The 20,433-nt window shown below is 38.2% G+C and overlaps 1 protein-coding gene across 1 annotated transcript in view; it reads left to right on the top strand.

Moving 5' to 3' along the window:
- The window catches only part of SUCLG2 (succinate-CoA ligase GDP-forming subunit beta), a 125,892-nt gene that overhangs the window by 74,381 nt on the left and 31,078 nt on the right, over nt 1-20,433 (top strand). The window lies entirely within an intron of this gene.

Consider the following 20,433-nt stretch of genomic DNA (forward strand, 5'->3'; position numbering starts at 1 on the left):
ATCTCTGCTGAAGTCCTAATTTCAACATTTGGCTTTATGTCCTTTGTCTCCTTTTTTTCTGTGCTTCCATCCGTTTTTCTCGTGTTGATTATGTCTGTGGTATTAGCTCCTCTAAATACCACCTTCCTGTGAAAATTGCACCACTGTAATTGTATATCCTGGGCAGCAGTAAGTGACAAAATGTTGTGACTGTTCAGATAGAGGAGGATATTGTTTGCATCGAAATTTCAAGGTAAAATCTGGAAGAAAATTTACAGTACAAAATACGCACAAGTCGACTTCATGTTGTAAGCTCCTTGCAGTTGTAACTCTTCTTGCATGTTTTTAAGGCACATAGTACCTAGACAGCTCAACTGAACCAGAAAGGGTCGTCTGCAATATTTAAAACATTCTTCCTGGATCTTTTTGCACTCCCATAGACATAGGTCATGCTGACCTCTTTTTTTTTTTTTTGTAGAGGTTTATGTTCTTCCTAAGACCCATAGGAAAAGAACTGGTTGTCTTTTTCTACTTAGTGATCTTATAAGCTTCAAGTTATTAATGTGCCTAAAAGAACACAGACCTGGAGGAGTAGAGAAGCAAGATATCTTGCCTGGGGCAGAAGGGAGGCAGGATGGGACTTTGGATTCATGCTAGAAAACCTGATAGTTTCCTTCATTGCCTGATGCTAGTAGACACTGTTATGCTTGTCTTAATTTGTGTGAGTTTTAGCTATTCTCAGGACATTACATGAAGATTTGTTTGTGCGTGTTTGAGTTGTTCTGCAGTACGTGCTTCATATGATGATCACGATTTGGCTGAGATGTAATTTAGTTCTGGAACTTGTATTAGTGCTGGAGAAGCAGGTGCAGTAAAGTCTTAAATACACAACTTAGCTGATGATTATCACTATGCTAAATAGGTTCTTCTGTCTGCAACAGCACAAACAGCAGGCATTAATTTTGGTGATGAAACTTACTGAGTTTAAACAATTCTAAAATGGAAAGGCATTTCAGTAGCTCTCAGCTAAATAATACCTGCATGCCTAACATTTGACTTGTAAATGTATCCTGTTCTATATTCTGCTTAGATATTACTGCTTAACACTAGCTGCTTACAGCAGGGCTAGTAAAGCTATGCTAATTGAGACAATGAGGCAAAGTAAAAGGTAGTGTGGAAAGGAACTGAATCAGTCATTTATGCCTGTGTTTCTGGCTTTGACTGCCCAAAGATGTAGAATGCTTTAGCCTAAATGCAACACAACTCATTCCTGATTCATTTGTTGCCTGTTCTCTTCCTTTTGAATGCCTTTTCTGATCTTTTCTCCATTCATAGGAAGAATCACAGAACAGCTCCATTGCATTTCCCTTTTGTTCTCTTTATTGCACTCCAGGAAAAAGAGGGAGGATGACTGCTTGGAGTCCCACTAGACTCCGTTATTTGGTATGGTACAAGGGAAAGAGGGTTCTTCTGAAAGCTCGCTCTCCAGGGAATTGGTCCGTCACAGATTTGGATGCACGTACATAAATGACAGCATTGTTGGCCACAGACATTGTGGGTTTTATCGAGATTTAATGCTGTTGCCCACTTTTAAGTTATTGACATTAGTTCTTTTCAGCCTAGCCCTGCACGTGGCCAGTCATACCACAGCTTTTACCCCTGAGAGGCTTGTCAGGTTTCAGTGAATCGTTTCTGAACTGCTTCTTGTCAGCCCTTTCAATTTGACTGATTTTGCCTTTATTTTATGTCACTGTGTCCATTAGCAATACTGTTTCAGTTCCACATGACATCAGGTGAAATACTCTTCTTAATGGTAATTGATGTATGAGATATGTATGAGATTAAATTAGGATTAGGGAAGATATGCTGATATCCCAGTACATAATAGGAGACTGTAGCAGCTCTGGCAGTTACACCAGCCTAACAGCAAAGCCCTTGGGTTTTTTACCACTCTGCAGTTGAACAGTAATATAAGTTTACTAGCTAGTAAAAAAATAAATATCTTACGTCTTATTTCAGTCTGTTCAGAAAAGGCAGTAAATGTCTGTTCTTTCCTCTCCTCATATACCATGTCCATTAGTTTACTAATATACTGTAAGATAATCGAGTTAATCCTCTCTTCTCTTAAGTAGTAGTAGGCTTTCAACCCCAAGAGACATTGGAGCTGTTGTAGCATTCACAGTTTGTATCTGGTCAGTCATTTCCCTGTAGACTTTGACCTGGTACCCGCCTTGTTTGAGAAGATAAAAATTTGCTCTTGGGAACTTGAGGGGCTATTAGTTGTTGTAAATGTCTCCAAACAACACGGAACCTCTGAGGAATAACTAAACAAACAAAAGAAATGTCTGCAGGGCTGTAATATGGAGAAGCACTGTCTTTTAGTTGCGCTGAAATATGGCACTGGCAGTGTAAAGGACATTGCAAGAGAAGAAATCTTCCAGAAGGAAATGTTCAACAGCACTTTGCAATAGATCTCTTTCCTTCTCTTTAGTTGTCTTTAAAATGTCTATTTTGTATTAAAGCAAAAAAATACAGGTATACCATGATTCGATTTAGTGAAGCTGGGGATATTGTTTTTGAGAAGAACAAAGATCTTGGCTGGTTTGCTGCTGGTTTAATCTGGCTGTTGTCAGTGTCTATAATTCTTTGAAAAAAAAAAAAAGTGGGTTTTTTGGTTGCAAAAGGTTACCCACTGGCTTTTGGATGGAAATGCTGTCTCTGAAGTCAGTGACCCTTTTAGACTCAGCTGGTCTTGTTTGCAGTCTGCCATATCCTAGGTCAGACAGGTCATTGCAATGGTTCTAAATTCCTTTCTTTTCACAATCTAAATTCCAGATGATTTTTTTTTCCCCTCCCTCCTGTCTGTCTTGTTTCTATGAGTTTGTGCCACGCATCTGCTTTGGCAGGAAATAAATCATCTGCCCTTTTTTCAGGTAATAACAGGAAGGGGGAAAATGGTTCAGTTCTGGGTGTTCAGGCTGCTGGGAGACACTGCGGGAGCTCAATTGCTCTTCTTTGTCTCCCAGTCAAGTAGAAGTGGTGATTTCTTTGGTATTTTGGAAGTTCTGAGTACGGCTGGCTCTCCTCTGCACGTATGTAGTGCTGTTTCAGCCACCCTCACTGAAGTCCTCATCTTTGAGTACTCTCACATCCTTACCAAGCTCAACAGGTGCTCATTTTTATTCATGCTGAAGACTTGGACTGTTGTATTTACTGTATGATGACTGTTTGTACGATTCAACAAGGTTTTGGAAAGGCTAGAACTGGAAAAAACAGTCTTGTCAATAAATCTGCAGCCCGGGACACTGAAGCTTGGTTGCAATCTCAGACCTCTTCTTTGGCCTGGAGTCATCCTACATATCTGACACTCCTAAATTCTTGCAGGTCTTTCAGCTTTTTTATACACATTGCAGAGACAGTCAATATCAAGTTTTAGATGTTGGGCTGGCTGAATCATGTTTTTGAAGACCCTGTTGACTATGAGAGCCCATAGTGAGTAGACTCTTGGTGAGACGTATTTAGTGACTACAATAAGACAAAGGCCAGAAGCATCTTACCTACAACGTGATGCAAGTCACATCCTGTACCTTTTTCTCCCATGCCTTCTTGATAGAATAAAAATAATATTGTATAGGTTACTGGTAGGAGAGAGTTGCCCATTACTGCTGACATAAGTGGTGTGTGTACTTGAGATGTGACCCAGACGTAGGACTACATAGTTTTTCCTCAGGCTTTTGACTACACACCATCACTTTCCCTTGTTCTGTCTCCCTAACGGGAGCTAAAATACAGAAATACGAGTAAAGCAAACTAAGCTGTAGGCAGGTTTGTTTTACCATTGACTGACTCTAGTCCTGAACTTAACAGTTGACTCCTATGAGAAAGTATCTCTGAAATATGGGCAGTTAAAGGCAAAAATTGTTTCTTGTTTTTGTTCTTTTTTTCCCCCTAAAGCTTGACAACCTTTTTTTGAAGCCTGTCATTGATGATATGACTAAAAGACTTACCAAATCAATTGATGTTAACAAGTGTTTGCTTGTCATCTAAGCAAAATACTATTGACAGATTGACAAATGTCTCTCTGGAAAAAATATTCCATACTGACATCTGTTAACTCATAACCAGGGAATAATTAATATCAAATGCACACTTTTTTTTTTTCCCTTTAGGTACTCTTTAGTCTAAATTCAAATTATTGTTTTATTTGTATGGGATAGGCATTCTTATTCCTGTCACTTTGCCTGTTTGCTTATGTCAGATGCTTCCCTCCATCCACCTCAGTGATGGGAAAAGTAGTGGCATGGATGTGTCTTGCCATTAAGTTGCATGTGAAACAAAGGTCTTGGGGCTTTTATTTTCCAGGCATCTGAGAGTGCAAACAGAATTCTGAAAGAGGGTAACATTAAATCATAATTTGGAATTAACTTATTTTCCAGCTGTGCTTGATGTGAAAGTGGTACAGTTTATCCATCCTTATTGTATAAGACATTTTTATCACCAGTTTTTCCTTTTGGCTTGAGGGATTTTTAGTATTAGTTTTCTTAGCATTGCAGTCTGTTATGTGGCAACAGAAGGGATAACATTATACTAAGAAAAAAGATGTGGGATATTTTTTTCTCAGATTTCAGGAAGAAAAATAAGATTGCCTTGTATAATTTGTTTGGTCTTTATTTTGGGTGAATTAATTCAGAATTGGGTGAGCTAGTTCAGTTAAAACAATTCAGAAAGTCTGCAAACATTCAGGCAGTTTGGAATGTAGTAACTATATCTCTGTGTCACTGGACAGTTTGCTCTCACTCTGCAACTTTAAACAAGGACCTGCTCCCATTTTTAGGGGAAAAGGCTCTTTTGAGTGTGGTTTCTAACTAGGCTTGGCTATGTAGCTGAGGGTTTTGTCCTGGAAGTTGTGCAAAAATCTGTCTTATTCAGTGAGTCTGTGCCTAGTGTGTGACTGTTGGGTTACAAGCCTGAGCCAAAAAGGGGTTTTGGCAGATAAACTTCTGAGTAGTTGCCAGGTGCCTGTTCTGTTCCCAACCAATTATTCCCTGCAGCCTGGCCTCTGAGGCATCATTTCCAACAGCCTGGGGGAAAAAGGAGTGGAAGAAGAAGAGGGGAATGTTGTCACATGGCGCTTGTGATCCAGGATCGGGCAGTGAGACATTATAATCACATCAAATAAAAATAATGTCGGCAGCCAAGCTGTGAGTGCAGGCGGTTTGCACAGCTGTTTAATATGATCTGCAGAATGTCTGTTGCAGTATTAGTCATGCCAGTCAGTCATGTCTTGACTAAGAGGAGGAGTTGCAGCTTGAACATCAAAGTCAACATCCAGAAACAAAGAACCAAAGCGTTTGGTTTTCTTCTAGGGCCTTTGCGCATTGATGGGAATGGTCATTATTGCTGTTAGTCCTGGAAATTTTGTGTAGAGCCAGAGGAGGGTGCTTTGGAGAGTGGGAAGTGGACTATTAAGCTTTAAAAGTGATAAATAAAAAATAGTGCGCAGAGGTTTAAAAAAATATAAAAATAAAGATGGCTACACTTGCTGTGATAGTGAGCCTTATTCTAGGTAAGCATAGGCTGGTTGTGAGTAGGTTGTCATGCATTCGCTGCATTTAACTGACTGTCAGTGGTGGATTTCTCGGTGTTACAATAATGCGAAACCATAAATCAGTAAGATCAGATAACCTTCTCTATCACATATGCAACTGATGTCTGTGTGTGTATAGTGTTGAAGAAAAAAATGAAATGTAAGTAGCATTCAGTTATGGACATAAAATAGAGCGTTAGCACTGGATTTGTTTGAATTGTCAGACTGCATGTAATTTCAGATAATGCAGAGGAATCCTATTCCTGCAGTCATTAGAAATCTTTTTGCTTTCTCATTCAAGCGTCATGGACCCTCTACACACTTCATTACCCAGCTCTTCTTCACACAGCATGAAAAGTCTTTATGCCTTGTGTGTTTTTCTGATTCACACAAGAGGGTGAAGCATCATGTGCTGGTTTGAGTAGTCCAAAAGCTGTAACTGAAGAGTTAATTGTAGTGAAAAATATTTCTGTCTTACAGTATACTGTTCCACGAGTGCGAACTGCAAGTCCAGTGTTCACACCTCGGCGTAGCCCTTTATAGCTCCAGCTGGGTATCTGAAAATGGTGGCACTTCAATTTAGTGGATGCTTTTGAAAGTTCAGGCTTTGACTGCTTAGGTTTTGCCCCCCTCTGTGTGAACTCTGGGTTACTGACCTACCATAGACAACTGCTCTCAACACTGATGAAAAATTAGATAGTCTGTTAAAGGAATTAAGTGCTATGGAAATGATAAAAGTTGTCACTGTTCCTTTACTGCTTATTGCAGAGCCCTATCCTACTGGCATATTTGTACCCAGCATTGTTTTTATAAAAGTGAAATATTAAATTTTTAAAAAGAAAGTAAAGATTAATAAACCTGTTAGTTTTGTGTTGCAATTTTGACATTTGTGTAAGATGATGTCTGATCAGTCATTGAAGTGCACCACATAGTTTTTGGAAGCTGGATCTTAATATGTCATCTTAATATTATCTCCTAATAGCATGTAGAGAGACCCTTTTACCTTGAGAGTGTTTGAACACATAGGGAGAGACCATCCTTTTCTCTTATTTAAAAGATACAGAAGACTCAAGGGTGGAAAGAGGAACCAGACACAAAAAGGTGAAGGAAACTTTCAGTTAACCTGGGTAATGTGCCCAGTGCTGCAGGTCAGTGTCTGCCTCGGTAAGGCAAGAAGTAGAAAGGTTTAAATGCAGCAAAGAAATTTAGGTTAGCTGTTCTGAAAATTGTCCAGCAGAAAAGGTAGTTGAGTTCTACAGCAACTTATTTTAGGAACTTACAGGCTATCCAGTACTGCAAGTTTTTAAGACCTAGCTAAACAAAAATTTCTCTGGGTGTTTCAGGAAGCTGATCCTGCCTTGGGGCCAATGAATGGACCTGAGGTTTCTTTTTCCTCTTTCAGACAACAGCCCTAAACCTAATCATGTGATTAGTAGTTTTATGTGGGCAATAATGCCTTGGCTTTCAAAGCTTGTCTAAGTTTCAGATTACTATCATAGGATGACAGTTTGTAGAGACAGAAAAGACGTATTAGAGCACAGAAACATCTTGTAAAGCTGGGAAAAGTTGACAAAGGCATATTGTATTTTCTGCCTCAGGAATTTGTGCAAATATTTTACTTTTAACCAAGGGTATTGGAGCAGTGCTTTTTTTATTTTTTATGGATACCGTAGGATTTGAGTTTATAGGAGTAATTTAGGAGTTTCCCCACATTTTTATTAGCACTGCATTGGTGAGAAAATATAGACTAATAGAACTTTAACAAGGATTTCTTCTAATGTGTCTTTACAGTTTTGCAGGAATTAATGTGAAATGACTAGTCATCTTTTAGAGCACTTAAAGTATTGAAAAGACTCTTTAATTTCATTGAAGCATTTTTAGAGACTGATAGCATATTGCCGATATTTATGAAAATGTGAGGACAATTATGCATTCAAAATGCATAATTGAGTTGTCTTGATTTATAATCAAGAGTAATGTATTTTTCAAGAGCATGTGTAGTATTGAGTCCTAAGTAATTGATATGTAAATATACTTTAACATGAATCTGCCATTATTTATAGGCACTGACAAGCTGAATGCCTTTTGGCATTTTAAAGTTGGCCATTATGAATCTTAAAAACTGGATATGAAAATAAACTTACTAAGCAAGAGGAAAACTTGCAGAGATTTTGTAATCGTCTCCTTTGTGGCAGAATAAAGAAAAATCACAAATGTTTCCTTAGAAGGTAAATGCTGAAAAAAATTGTGGAAGAACCACAAGAAAAAAATTGATCTGTTAGATTTGGACAGAAGTTGAAATGTTTATGTGGCAATTATCCTCTCTGTAGTGGGATCCCTTCTAAAGCAGGGAGAGAGGAGCAGACATCTGCATTTCCTCAGAAGACAACCTGCTGCACCCACTTGAGAGACCTGCTGTGTGGTCAAGGCTTGTTGTATTTTCCTGCTTGTTTAGAGGTATATTTGATCAATGAGTAAAGTGATAAAGGATATTTTATTGGGTTCTTTATTCATTAGAGTTTGGGACTGGAGAATCTGGACTTTTCTGAGGTAGCCACTGATGAGCCAGTATGGCTGAGCCTGCGGTGGGAAGTGGTTAAGCGAAGAACATGGTAATGGTTACAGGATTGTACTTGTCTCTTGTAATGTCATAGCGTAGTATTACCCCTGTCACTCCAAATCAGGCCCTAAAGTGAAGGACAATGGATACAGGAGGTAAATCTCCATCTTCAAAACCTTGCCAGCCTCACCTTGAACTGCCAAATGCCTCGTGTCTCATACCCAGCGTGTCCAATATAGTGTGCAATTATGTTTGTGTGTCTTAGTATTGCCTAGTGAAAGGAAATGCATAATACATCAGAAAAGTGTTTAATCCTTTACGATACTTTACAAATTGATGAAATTTTGAAAATTTATATGACTCATTTCACAATTAGTGAGGATGAAAAGGGAAGATATTTTAGGAATCTCAATTTGGTAATTCATCTTGGTGAGTTGAATAATTTATTATGAATCTATTTATAGATCATCTATCCAGCATACTTACGGGAGAATGAAAGGCAAATAATTTGATAATATGGGTAGGAAATAGTATATTAAAAAAAAAGTTGTACGTGTCCTTACTTAAGCTCTTCTGTAGAGAAAATAATATTTTAACACTCATTATTTTTAAGTGGTTTGAGGTGTTACGACTGTCTAGAAAAGTGTTTGTTCTCTCCATCAAAATGAAGAAATTTAATCACCTCGCCTCCATCTGTTCCTCATAGAAACAGACCTAGATGATGAACTGTATATTTCAAGTAGGTGCTTTTAGCCATTTGTACTGGGTAAGAGAGAATCTTCTTCTGACAGTGAAATGAATATCAACCATTTTACTTAAAATTTCAGGACCCTTGATGGGTGGAGCGCAGGTTAGTCAAAGAAAAAGACTCAATTTGGGGGAAAACTGGTGAAACAGGACAAAATTAATGAGCATTTTCCTATCATCAATTTTTTTTTTTTTTAAAAGACAGAAGCATAAAGGACCCAATCTTGCTAAGATTTTTAGTGTAGAGATCTCCATACTTAAAAAAAAAAAAAAGGTGACCTAATACTGCAGTGTCAGGTTCAGTGATCTGGATATTGGGGGAAAGGGAAGAATTATATGAATAAACACATGTGTTGCACTTGTCTCTGCTGTGACACTTGCGCTCTGGTTTGCATCCTAATATGGGAAGTAGATTATGATAGGTGATGTTGTTCAGACCTCTTATTATTAATCCTATATACCATCTGAAATGACTGGCATAGTGATGTGATAAAGAATAATGTGCAGGTTGGGCAAATGTATACCTTTTTAATTCATTAGCATATTTTTAAGAAAAAGATATGTTAGAACATCCACACATTTCTATGGAAATGGGATTTTGAGGTGCAGTGTATCTTGTGATATTTTCTGTATTCCACTGTGTCAGCTTTTTTTTTTTTTTTCTTTAATTCTCCTTTTTTTTTTAATATTGAAGTGGGGAATGTATTTTCTTACAGTATATAAACTTTGGGTTTGGAGCAGGATGCACTCTGTCCTCCCAGTCAGAAGAATGTATTTAATTTATATTTGAATAAGAGGAATATTCCTTGGCCTGTGTTCATCCATTCATTTGCATAGCTGAGCACAGAATGATGAAAAAGCTTTTGAAGAGGCAAAAATGATTTGAAATATGGCTTAATGAAAGAGGGAAAAGCTATTTCTTTCCCTTGAATTTCTGTTTTGTTTCAGGTAGGACTGAATTATTTCACAACTTCATTATTCATACTCCAATTCAACAAGATATTCAAACCTGTTTCAAGTTTTAATATTTTATTATCTGTTATTCTGAGTGGATGAGTGAAGTTGAAATAAATGAGCCTTTTCACTTTTAAATCTTCTCATGTGCTTACGTACTTGGTAAATCAGGTCCACATCTACCACAAATGAGTAGTTCTTAGTCGGGTTGTTAGAGATTTATTTTGTCATCTAATAGAAAAACTATCCTTTTACAGGAAGTTGAAAATTAGTCCTGTTTCTCAAAATATGTCTATGTGTCACCAACTGTGAGTAGGAATAGTGGTGTATAGAGTCAGTTAAAAACTGTCAATTTTTCTTTGCTTTGGTGAAAGACCACACATTTCTTCAAGGGAAGAGGACTGACTTAATGAAAAAAAGCTGAAAACTTAGGTTTTAATCTATTGTTTTTTAATCTATTTCTTTTAAGGGAAAATGAAAAATGTTCAACCATTTTGAGCCAAATCATTTTGAAAATTCCAGCTAAAAGAAAATAAGTGACTGTGTGTGTAAAGACAACTGGATAAAATCTGACCAAATAGATTTTACTGAAATTTCCAAGATGATTCAAAGGCATTTAGCAGGGGGAAAAAAAAAAAAAAAAAGTTTTTCAAGCAGTTAGGAGAGTTGATCAAAAATAAGGTAGCATTACTTCTTGCAAATTGCCCTGTAATTTGTTATGTTTGACAGAGTGAAGCAGGTATTATACTATTTCAGATACTCAGAACGAAAAAATATTCACTGCTTATACATCACCATTTTCACCTTGAATGTTCTGCTATGGCTTAAAAATATTTTTTTCTATTATTTTTCATTTATATACACATTTTACTCACGAAATGAGTAGGGGGAAAGGCAAACTAGATTTTTTTTCTGCATTTTATACATGTAGTTTGCTACAGTGAAGTGTATGTGTGAGTATCTACATACGTAAATATGTATATAGAATTGCTGGTTTTGTGCAAGTTGTGTGCATGTTTGCACAACCTTTTCTGCATGCACTGTTGGGTGTTACTCTACTTTAAAAACCATTTTGAATTATCTAATGGCAGAGAACTGTTGTCCTCCTACCGAGAACCTCTGAAGTCCCTTGGTGTAAGCAACCCAGCGATCCTGCCAGCAGTGCCATGGAATTGCAGTTCTTTCTGGCTGACATTTGGGCTGACCATGTGAGCCAGTGTTTGCTTCACCAGGAAAGGGAATGAAATCTCTGTTGTGCCAGCTCGGCCACATTGAGCTGTATTTAGACAGGCTCCAGCTGAGAAGGTTGTTAAGCAAAAGTTAACATAAAGCTCTGTCCTTTGACAGAGTAATGCCAACTTTGTGATTAAAGTAGAAGCCTTTGTGTAAACTACGGGTGGCTCTTGTGCATGGCAGATTTGGAATTAATAGTGATAATAGGGGAAAAGAGTAAAAGCATCTCATTAAGAAAATAGATTATGTGCATGCTTATGTGGTGTACACAAGATTAAAACTTGAAAATGCTGAAGGATCTCTTTTTTCTTAACTAAATCTTGATTAAGTCACCCATCCAGAATACTGTTATAAGCCTGTAACTGGAAGGGAAAAAACGAAAAAAAAAAAAAAAGAAGAATCAATTATTGGGTAGAAATGAATGAATGTGCAGAGTCAATATTTCATAGTAGGTAGTGAAAGTTGAATGCCTGATGCCCAGCAAATCATTTCATTTAGAGGTTTGGGACTGCAATGCTTGACTTCTCATTGAAGAAATATAAAAGAGCAAATTACTATTTGCTGGAAAGTCACAGAAACCTTATCAGAATTGTTTAGTTCCTGCTGCTCCCTGGAGGTTTTCCTCTTCAACCACTGATTGAGTATGTGCTCTCTGAATTGTGAAGGATTTGCCTTTAATCAAAACTTTCATGGGGCCTTATACAGTTGGTTTGGGTTTTTTGTGTGTATTACTTTGAGAGGATCTCAAATACGTTTTTGTTTCACTTAGTCTTACAAACTATGGAAGTAATTGAACTGAAAAGATAAAATAAAGGCAATTTAAGCGAAGACGGTGCCTACATTTCAGCAATGTTCACTTAACTCCCTTAATAATGCTAAAAGTCTGTTGAACTTAATTAAGAAAAGCAGATGAGTTCAGCCTTCCCCCCACCAGTGGAACAGATTTCCCCTTACTGACCACTGCGGTTTTAGGCTTTTCAACACAGAGCTGCCTTCCTCCACTGGCAGTGTCAGCGGTTGACTCGCGTTGCCTTCTGTTGAGGAATCGGGTCTGTGGCCGTTTTGGTGTCTCAAAGATGGTGCTCTGTGGTTGCACCTTCCTGCCCTCCCTTTGCACCCGCGCTCATCCCACACCAAGTGAACAAGAGCTGCGCTGGCAGAAGACTAAACCTGCAAAAAAAGAAATAGGTTGGCTATCTGATCTGGCTTGTTAGTGGGTCAGATGAGTAGTTCTTGGAGGACAGTGCTGGTTTAGATAAGCTTCAGTCCTTCAAGCCTACCGTTGGTCCCTTGTTCACTGCAGACTCATGTTTTTTCTTGCACTGCATGATGCTTCCACCTTCGAGTGCTCCTGTTGAGTTCAGTGAAACTTCTTTCTGGTCATACGTTGTTCGGTGTAATCTTCTTCCAAAGGAATCTGGTCTGTTTAGAAAAATTAATCATTTGGTTTTTTTGATGGAGGTGATGATGTTAAGCTACCCAGCAAGAAAAACAAAATTATGCAGCCATTGCCGGCCTATGACTAGATTTGAGTTCTGATTAGAGCAGGCTTCCTTTCTTCATTTCATAAATCACAGGTAGTCTGCGTACTGGTAGTTTTGACTCAGATCCAAGAAAAAAATGAATTTTGTGTGTGTGAATATATTTACATATTTGATGTCCTCAGAAAACTAGAATTAAGCATTAATTCTAGAGAGAGATTTTCTGCAGCTCACTCTGATTAGTGATCAAATGTGCTGTACTCTTCTGCCCTTTGTTGATACCTGACTTGCTATTTCACTTATTTGTTAGTCTTGCTAGTTTTACCGTGGAGCCACTTGGTAGTGCTCATGGTCAAGAGCTAGTCACCAAACCTGCATTATTCATAGTTTACCTTTTAAAACTGAAGGACCAACTTTGACACAAATCTGATCGCAATAGAAACTAGTATTAGTGGTATGCTGGTCTTAGTGCTGCTGTTCTGTATGGTGAGAGGTCTTTTCTTCGTATGAAGTTGAACAAAACCAGTATGAGATTGTCCCAGCAAGCCAAGAAGAGTAACTCCACTATTGAATTCTCAGGTGCAGCATCTTGGCATATAAATCAAACCTTGTCTAATTGTAGTGCCAACTTATTGGTCAAAATCATAGCCATGGTGTTGAATTTAATTACACAGTCGATAAAGAGCATGAAGTATTTTCACGTTATTTAGGAAACTGACTGACACGACTACTAAATAGCTTGTATTATTCCCTGAACTTCGTACAGGGCTGTTTGTCACTCACAAAGTCCCTCATTTTCCCACTTTATACAATCAGTAGTGCTGTAAGGCCCCAAGAGAAGTCACAACACCACTCTCAACAGAGGAAGATGATACTCATCACAAATAAGGGGAACTTGGAATTGAGCTAAAAGTGCTGTGAAAGTGGTTTGGGTTGGTGGTTTTTTTTCCTCTCTCTCAGGAGAAGGTAAACTTCTTAGTGAAAAAGATTGCATTATCTCAGTTCCTTCTCTGTTTTTGATGTACTTTTATCAGCTGATTTTCTCCAAAATAAAATGCCTGAATTGAATTACCATAACATAAAAGAACATACTGTTTTGGTCTGTTCTTCTTTCTTCGTTTGCATTGTATGTACTAATGGTACTAATGCTTTTTTTTTTTTTTGGTTACTTTGGGGAACTGTATTTGCAGAAAGTGAGGAGTTGTTTTGGAAGTCAAATGTTCTGCTCCCTTTGAACACTGGGGAGGAGGGGTTGGTTGGTTGGTTGGTTGGGGTTTTTTAAAAGCATTTGTCAGGACAGAACAGCTCTAGAGGCTTTAAGTAAAGCACTGATTGCCCTGTCACTCAGAGTGCTGAGGAACTGGGAACTTCATAGATTGATGCTTGACAGAATAATTAGAAAACTGTCACTTGAAGTAACCACTCTGGTGTTCCCTCAAGAAATGTGCCTGCGCCAAATGTGTGCTGTCCAAATCTAGAGGTTAAATGTGCAGTAAGACAAAACATAGCATGTCACCAGAGAAAATTACTTCCAACATGCTGTGGAAGTGATGCTCCTCAAGCCCCTAAACAGTGACTACACAGTTTATTGAGCTTACCTGCTTTGATCTTGCTTGTGTATTCAAGAGCTTTTCAGGCCTGAACTACTGGTTTTAACTTGGTAATGCACTGAGGCTTTATCTAGCATTTTAGATAACATAGGGTCTTGAAGGGTTTGAAGCAAAGCTCTTAAAGCTGTAACAAGGTTTTCCAATTCTGGAAAGGTTTTACAGCAATTCTCTAAGTGGCTTTGAGTACCTTTCCCTGCAGTAAATGGTATCACATGCTTCTTTCTTAATCTTTGGCCCATAAGGAAACCTCAATGTATTTTTTCTGGTTTGGGTTGGTTTGGAGTTTGTTCTAAAGGGTGCAGAACAGGGGCTGTGACATTTGTATGCTTTGGTTTTCATTTATGTTCGTGCTGCATTGCCTGTGTGAGGTTGGGTGTATTAAAGAAGAAATGAGATTTGTTCTGGGGAAGGTTGCTCTTAATTTGTTGGAGTCAGTTCTGGGATCTCAGACTGGAAACATCCAAGGAAGGTCTCTCCTGGGAGGAGTTTTTATGGTAGAAACTCTGCTTGTTCCTGTTCACAGAGCTGCTGGTCCCAGCTCTGCTGCTACAGCGTTAGAAAAATCTGATGTCAAAGCAGTTTCTGTAGCTGGATCTGCGTACCTGTTGCTTCACAGTACTGGACAAAGAACTGAGAAGTGATCAAGTAAAATGTTTGTTTTCAACTAAGTAGTTCAACATGAAGATGTCAGGTATAGTTTCTATATGGAACAGGTCTCCAGAATCAGCATAACAAGTTTATCCTATGCCAGCCAGACTTGCATAGTCATTGTGTTGAGGTTTGTCTGATGTACAGCTTGCAGTTTATTTTAAGGTATAATGGGCTTTTCTGTAGTTAGTGTTTTATGTAAACTGCTTGTGGACACTCTAGATAGTAAATACAATGGATAATTTGATATTTGAACTGGAGGCTTGCATTTTCCTGTTGATTTGGAATATTATAGGAACATGTGCTTTATTTCATCAGTCTGATGCTTAAGATCACTTGATACATGAGAGTGGTTTCCTGATCACTTGTTATCTGTAGGGCTGAACCCTGAATCGTGCAATTCTCTTGACAGCAGAAAACCTGCTTGAATAAGTTCGAATGAATGAGTTATGGACACTCAGGGTGCATTTCTCAACGCTTGCTCTGGAGCTGCTGAGACTGTATTTGCAATGGATCTGTCAATCAGAAGTGGAAGTGTCTTTTCTTTGAACATTATAGATACTGAAGGTCAGTGCTTCTATGGATTTAACTGAGAATAGTTTTCAAATTTATTTTTTCAGAGTTACAGATGAAATTTCAAAACTGTCATAGGACGAGAAGAGATTTATTTCCATGAGCAGTCAAGGTCTGATTCTTCTCTGAGTGAGATATTTCTATTAGTTATAAATCTCGGGTACTGGAGCTGTTTTGCGTTAATTTAACTAAAATCAGATTGGGTCCTCAATGCCTGTTGCATTCGTTCTTGTGCAGAGTGAACTAAACTGATTTTTTTTTCCAGGTAATGCACATCAGCAGTCATGTTACATGCACATATACAGAGTCATAAGCAGTGTTCACATAACTGTGTGCACTTTGAAGCCAAATATTGCTTGCTGGTATTGTGATGGTTTGGGAATGTGAGGTTTGTTTTTATAAACTGTAGATTCCTCTTTGGTTTTATTTTCCAGATAACATTTGTGACAGTAATTTTATAGAGCTTTTGCAGCTTCAGTTTTCCAGAAGGAAACAGACTGTTCAAGGAACAATAAAGGAGGGCCACTAAAAAGTTACTAGAACTGCCTTACTGCTTTGGTGGAAGACTAGGGCTCCAGCCACGTTGCTAACACAACAGAGTTCCTGTGGTCACAACAGCTCTGTAGCAGCACTTCTGGGAAAATCTTAGCATGAGGACATGAGGAGGTGTCTCATACCTTTCAAGAACAACTGGAGTAGTATCATTCACATCAGAAAAGTCAGCAGAATAGATGACTCAGAAGTGATCTGGTTCTTGAGACTTAGAATCAAAGGCAGAAAACTTGCTGAATACAAGACTCCTCTCTTGCATAAGGTGGGATGCGAACACAGAATCTATCCCTTGCGAGTATGTCTGAGAGGCCAAAATCCTGCTGGAGTTGGAAATTTTTGAGATGCTGTTCTTTCTTAGAAACTGACTGCCTGCAGGGTGAAGAGAAAAGATTTCTTCATAGGTTGGATATGGTACAGTGAAGGATGGAGTGTCCACTAGGTAGAGGTAGTTGATGCAGGCACAGATATAACAGCATTCCAGTACAGTTTGGTTTGGTGTGTTGTGGGGTTTTTTTGTTTGGTTGGAGTTTTTTGGGGTTGGTTGGTTGGCTGTTTTTTGTTCTGTTTTGGTTTGGTTTTTTGGTTTTTTTGGTTTTTGGTTTTTTGTTTTTTTACCCAAACCACCCCTCAGATTTCAAAATAGAATGTAAACTAAGTTTTCACATACTGCATCAGTGACAGAATTGTTTCTATAGAAACTGATTTCCTCAAAAGATCAACATCAAAAAGCCAAAACCAAATAAAGGGTATGAAATAAAATATGATAGTACAAATGCTATATCTTTATGATTATTTTCACTCATGGGGGGAAATCCAGGTAGGACGTTCATATCTCTGGCACCCATATAAGAGATGTTGTCACTTCAAGCTCACAGCAGTGAAATCTTTAGAGGTTCCAACACCATCTTCTATTAGTTTTTATTCTCATTTTTTCTGTCATGCACACCAGTTTTCCGTGCATGTTCCATATACATTTTTATCATAAGAGTTTCAAGTAAACTTACCTTATCTTGTTGCTGTTCACCAGTCCAGAGTTTTTTAAGCTCTATCCTATCTTTGCTACCCTGAGGTACAGTAAAAGTGTTCAGTCTTTTTTTCTCATTAATATATTTTTAAAGCAGGTGGTGAACTTTGATTGCTTTTTGTAAATATGTGAATAGGGAAAACTTTTATTTCCTCCCATTTAAAATCATTCCCATGTAGGTTTTGATAAATCAGACCTGGCATAAATGCCTTCATTTTCTCCCTCTGTAAAACTTCTGTGTCTGAATAAATCAAAGAGAGCATCAAAAATACTGGAGGCAAAGGGCGAAAGGGTTATAGAGAAGTGTTGAAAAATTATACTCCCTGGGAAGAGGGACATACTGAGCATTTTGAAGTGTATAAAAGGTGTAAACAGGAGGGAGGGAGTATAGTTATTTAATGTTAGTAAAACTGGAACTAAACCTTTTTTTTAAAAAACAAAGAGCAGTGAATATCATCAAAAAAATTCCTAACAGCAAGAGCTGTAGTGTAAGACTTTGATCCTGAATTTAGCTGGGTGTGTGCCCTTCCTAATGCAGGTGAGGAGTCTGCTGAGTAGGTCCTTCACTTACCCAGTCTGCATTTTTGTTTGCAAAATCCTGACAAAAGGTGCTTAATATCTACAACAAAATGGAAGCCATCTCTCTGGAAAACTTTAGAAGGAAGCAGGTTGAAAAAGGACAGCTATTTCATGGCCTGTCAAGAGAGTAACTGGGACTCCTCATAGGTATTTTTTTGTTTTTTAATTAGTGATCCCGTTGCATGCACTGAAGATGGCAGGTGGTAAGTGCTGTTTTTAGAGGCTGTGGCATAATTTCAAATTTGCGTCTGGTACCAGGATCTGGCTTCAAATGTGTTCTCAGGAAGTCCAGACTTTTACAGGAATTAACTCTACAGTTCTTCCATCTTCCTCTGCATCCTCATCCTTTCCCATATGGGAACCTGCATTCCTAATGTCTTTTCATTCCTCCTTTACCGATTCTCCTTTCAGCCCCTGTGCTCCGGTTTGCACTGGCGCTTCCAAGTACAGATTTATCCACCTCCCTGGTAGGATGTGGTGACCGAGTCCATCTCCAGAGTTCAACACCTCGCTGCTGGAGCAAACGAGTATTACGCTGGGCATGGTGTCATTTAATGCCAAGATGTGTCCAGGTGAGGGTTAACTGGTGTTCCACGTTTGAGTTGTGGGTCTTACGTTGTTTTGTCTTCAGAGCTGTTAAAACCCCTCCCCCTCTGCTCGAAATTGGAGGATAAGTCAGTGTCAAAGACTGAAGGGTCCCAAGATCAGGGTCCCAAAGTGGCTTCTGGAAGGTCACAGACCTTGTCAGTGTGTGGGGCAGAACCATGGCAAAGACTTGTCCATGCTGTTTTCCTTTGACTCGTTTGGATATTACCTTTTTTAGAATTAATATTTTGGAGTTAATATCTTTGTTTGTAGCTTTTACTGCAGAAAAGAAGAGATAAATTTCTGTCTATGCTTATTAATTTTCTATCATTTTTCATGGTCAACACACACCACATTTCTGCCTTATCTTAAAAGCAAGCTTTTTCAGTGCTGGAGTAAATTTTCTAATTGAATACATCCAGTTGGCATTCTAATAGCTCGTCAATTTGCGCATGTTTGACATCTAGCTCTGTTGCCTTCACAACTAATGCTAGTTGAGTGCCAATATAAATGAGTATGATAATAGTCTTTTATTATGTCTAGTCTTTTCCTAAATGTAATGTCAACATTTTTTCTGAATCAGTTGTGGTGTTTTCCTCAAAGAAAATGATTGAGAAATAATGAAGTCTTGCTTTGTTTGTCGTATCACTGAACCCTACAAAGAATTTTTCTTTTTCTTTTGAAAGTCAGAAAATTCAAGCTGTGAACGCTTTGTAAAACACATTTTATTAGCCAGAGTATGACAATAGGAAAATAATGTAAAACAGGGTGTCCATTTGAAAGAATAAGAGAAAGAAAAAGGAAAAGAAAGGCTGCCCTTTAAGTGATTGATGGGCTGCCTAGATCAAGTACAGTCTAAATTAGACACATTTGGGTAATTGACCTTCTGAATGGATATAGATTAAATTTGATTGATGATGTCACTATTTGAATGAAGACTTTATTTTTTGCCATCTTTGCTGGTTTATTTTCTTGGCATCCAGAGACAATTAAGTACTTTACCTTGCATCACGACTTTCAAAAAAATTAGAAAATAGTTTGAAGGAAAGGTAATTTTTGCATACTGTACCACTTTGGTGTACAAAAGTACTTCCATGTGAACATTAATGTGCCCTTGGAAGAGAGTTGTTGTAAGTGTTTACATTGCAGTAGTGAGTAGAAACCTGGGCTGAAATCAAAGTCTCTTAGTCAGCATCATACAGGAGAGCTCTTCTTTTCCTTAAGCAGTTTGATCTAAAGAGGTAAAGCGTGAAAAGGAAGAGGTCTCTGGAGGCGAGAAGACGTTCCCAAGGTTACCCAAGTGGCGGTGGCAGACTTGGTATTAGAAACCAGATTGTGTGGCTTTGACTGTGCAATACCACGTCCCCCGGTGGGGTCTCCTGCTGCAGACGTCACTGGTGCTGGCTTGGGGTGGGGAGTGCATGTGTATATATTTATATAGGTATCAAAGATCGAGCGCGTACTCAGCGAAAGTGTGGAATACTAGTAGTTCCTCCGTGATGGTGTTTTTCTTGAAGCAGAAAGAAACTAATAAAAATTGTTCTCATTATGATTCTTTTTCTTCTTCTGACATGCTGGCTGAAGAAGGTTTGATGTCAGCATTTTGTCAGGAAATTTACTGAATTGACAAGAAAGGAGATGTTATTTGTTAGTGTCCAAAACAGATAAATGCAAATAAACACAAATAAATGTTTTGTAATGTTTTGTTTTGTAAAGCTGAGGAGAATCCCTATAAAATAAAGTCACTTTCATATAATCTCATCTGTCTGCTTTGTTGAAATAGTGGCCTGTGAAGAGAAAGAGGTTACTTTTTGAGATTTAATGCCCTGAAAATTTACAGGCTTGACGCTTAAGCAGTAATAAGTGAAGCATTAAGGCATTTCTTGGGGATTAATGACTGTCTGGGAGGAGTTGATGGCTTGAAGAATAGCTGAGGACCATTAACCTCCACCGGTCATTAATCTTCGAAGGCTGCCTTGAATACTGGGGTCATTATTGCTATTAGAAAGTAAATATTTGAGGAGGGGAGAGGAAGGATCATACAGACTTCTAAAATACATGTTTTGAATGGTTTAGTAACTACCTTGTCTATCATATGTCGCTCTAGGTGAACAGTCACTCATTTTATTCATCTACAGCTCACGTTGCTTTTATTTTATTCCGTAAATCAGACTGTAAAGTCCATGAACATCAGGATAAATAGAGTTTTAGAAATGTGAATGCAAGGTGTGTACAGCTGTATGGTTAGAGAACAGGCCATGTAACTGTGCTTCTAACTTTGTTTTCATGTTTAAATGAGAACTCGTGGCTGTCATTAAACA

The sequence above is a fragment of the Caloenas nicobarica genome, chromosome 11, assembly GCF_036013445.1.
Source record: "Caloenas nicobarica isolate bCalNic1 chromosome 11, bCalNic1.hap1, whole genome shotgun sequence".
Lineage (NCBI taxonomy): Eukaryota > Metazoa > Chordata > Aves > Columbiformes > Columbidae > Caloenas > Caloenas nicobarica.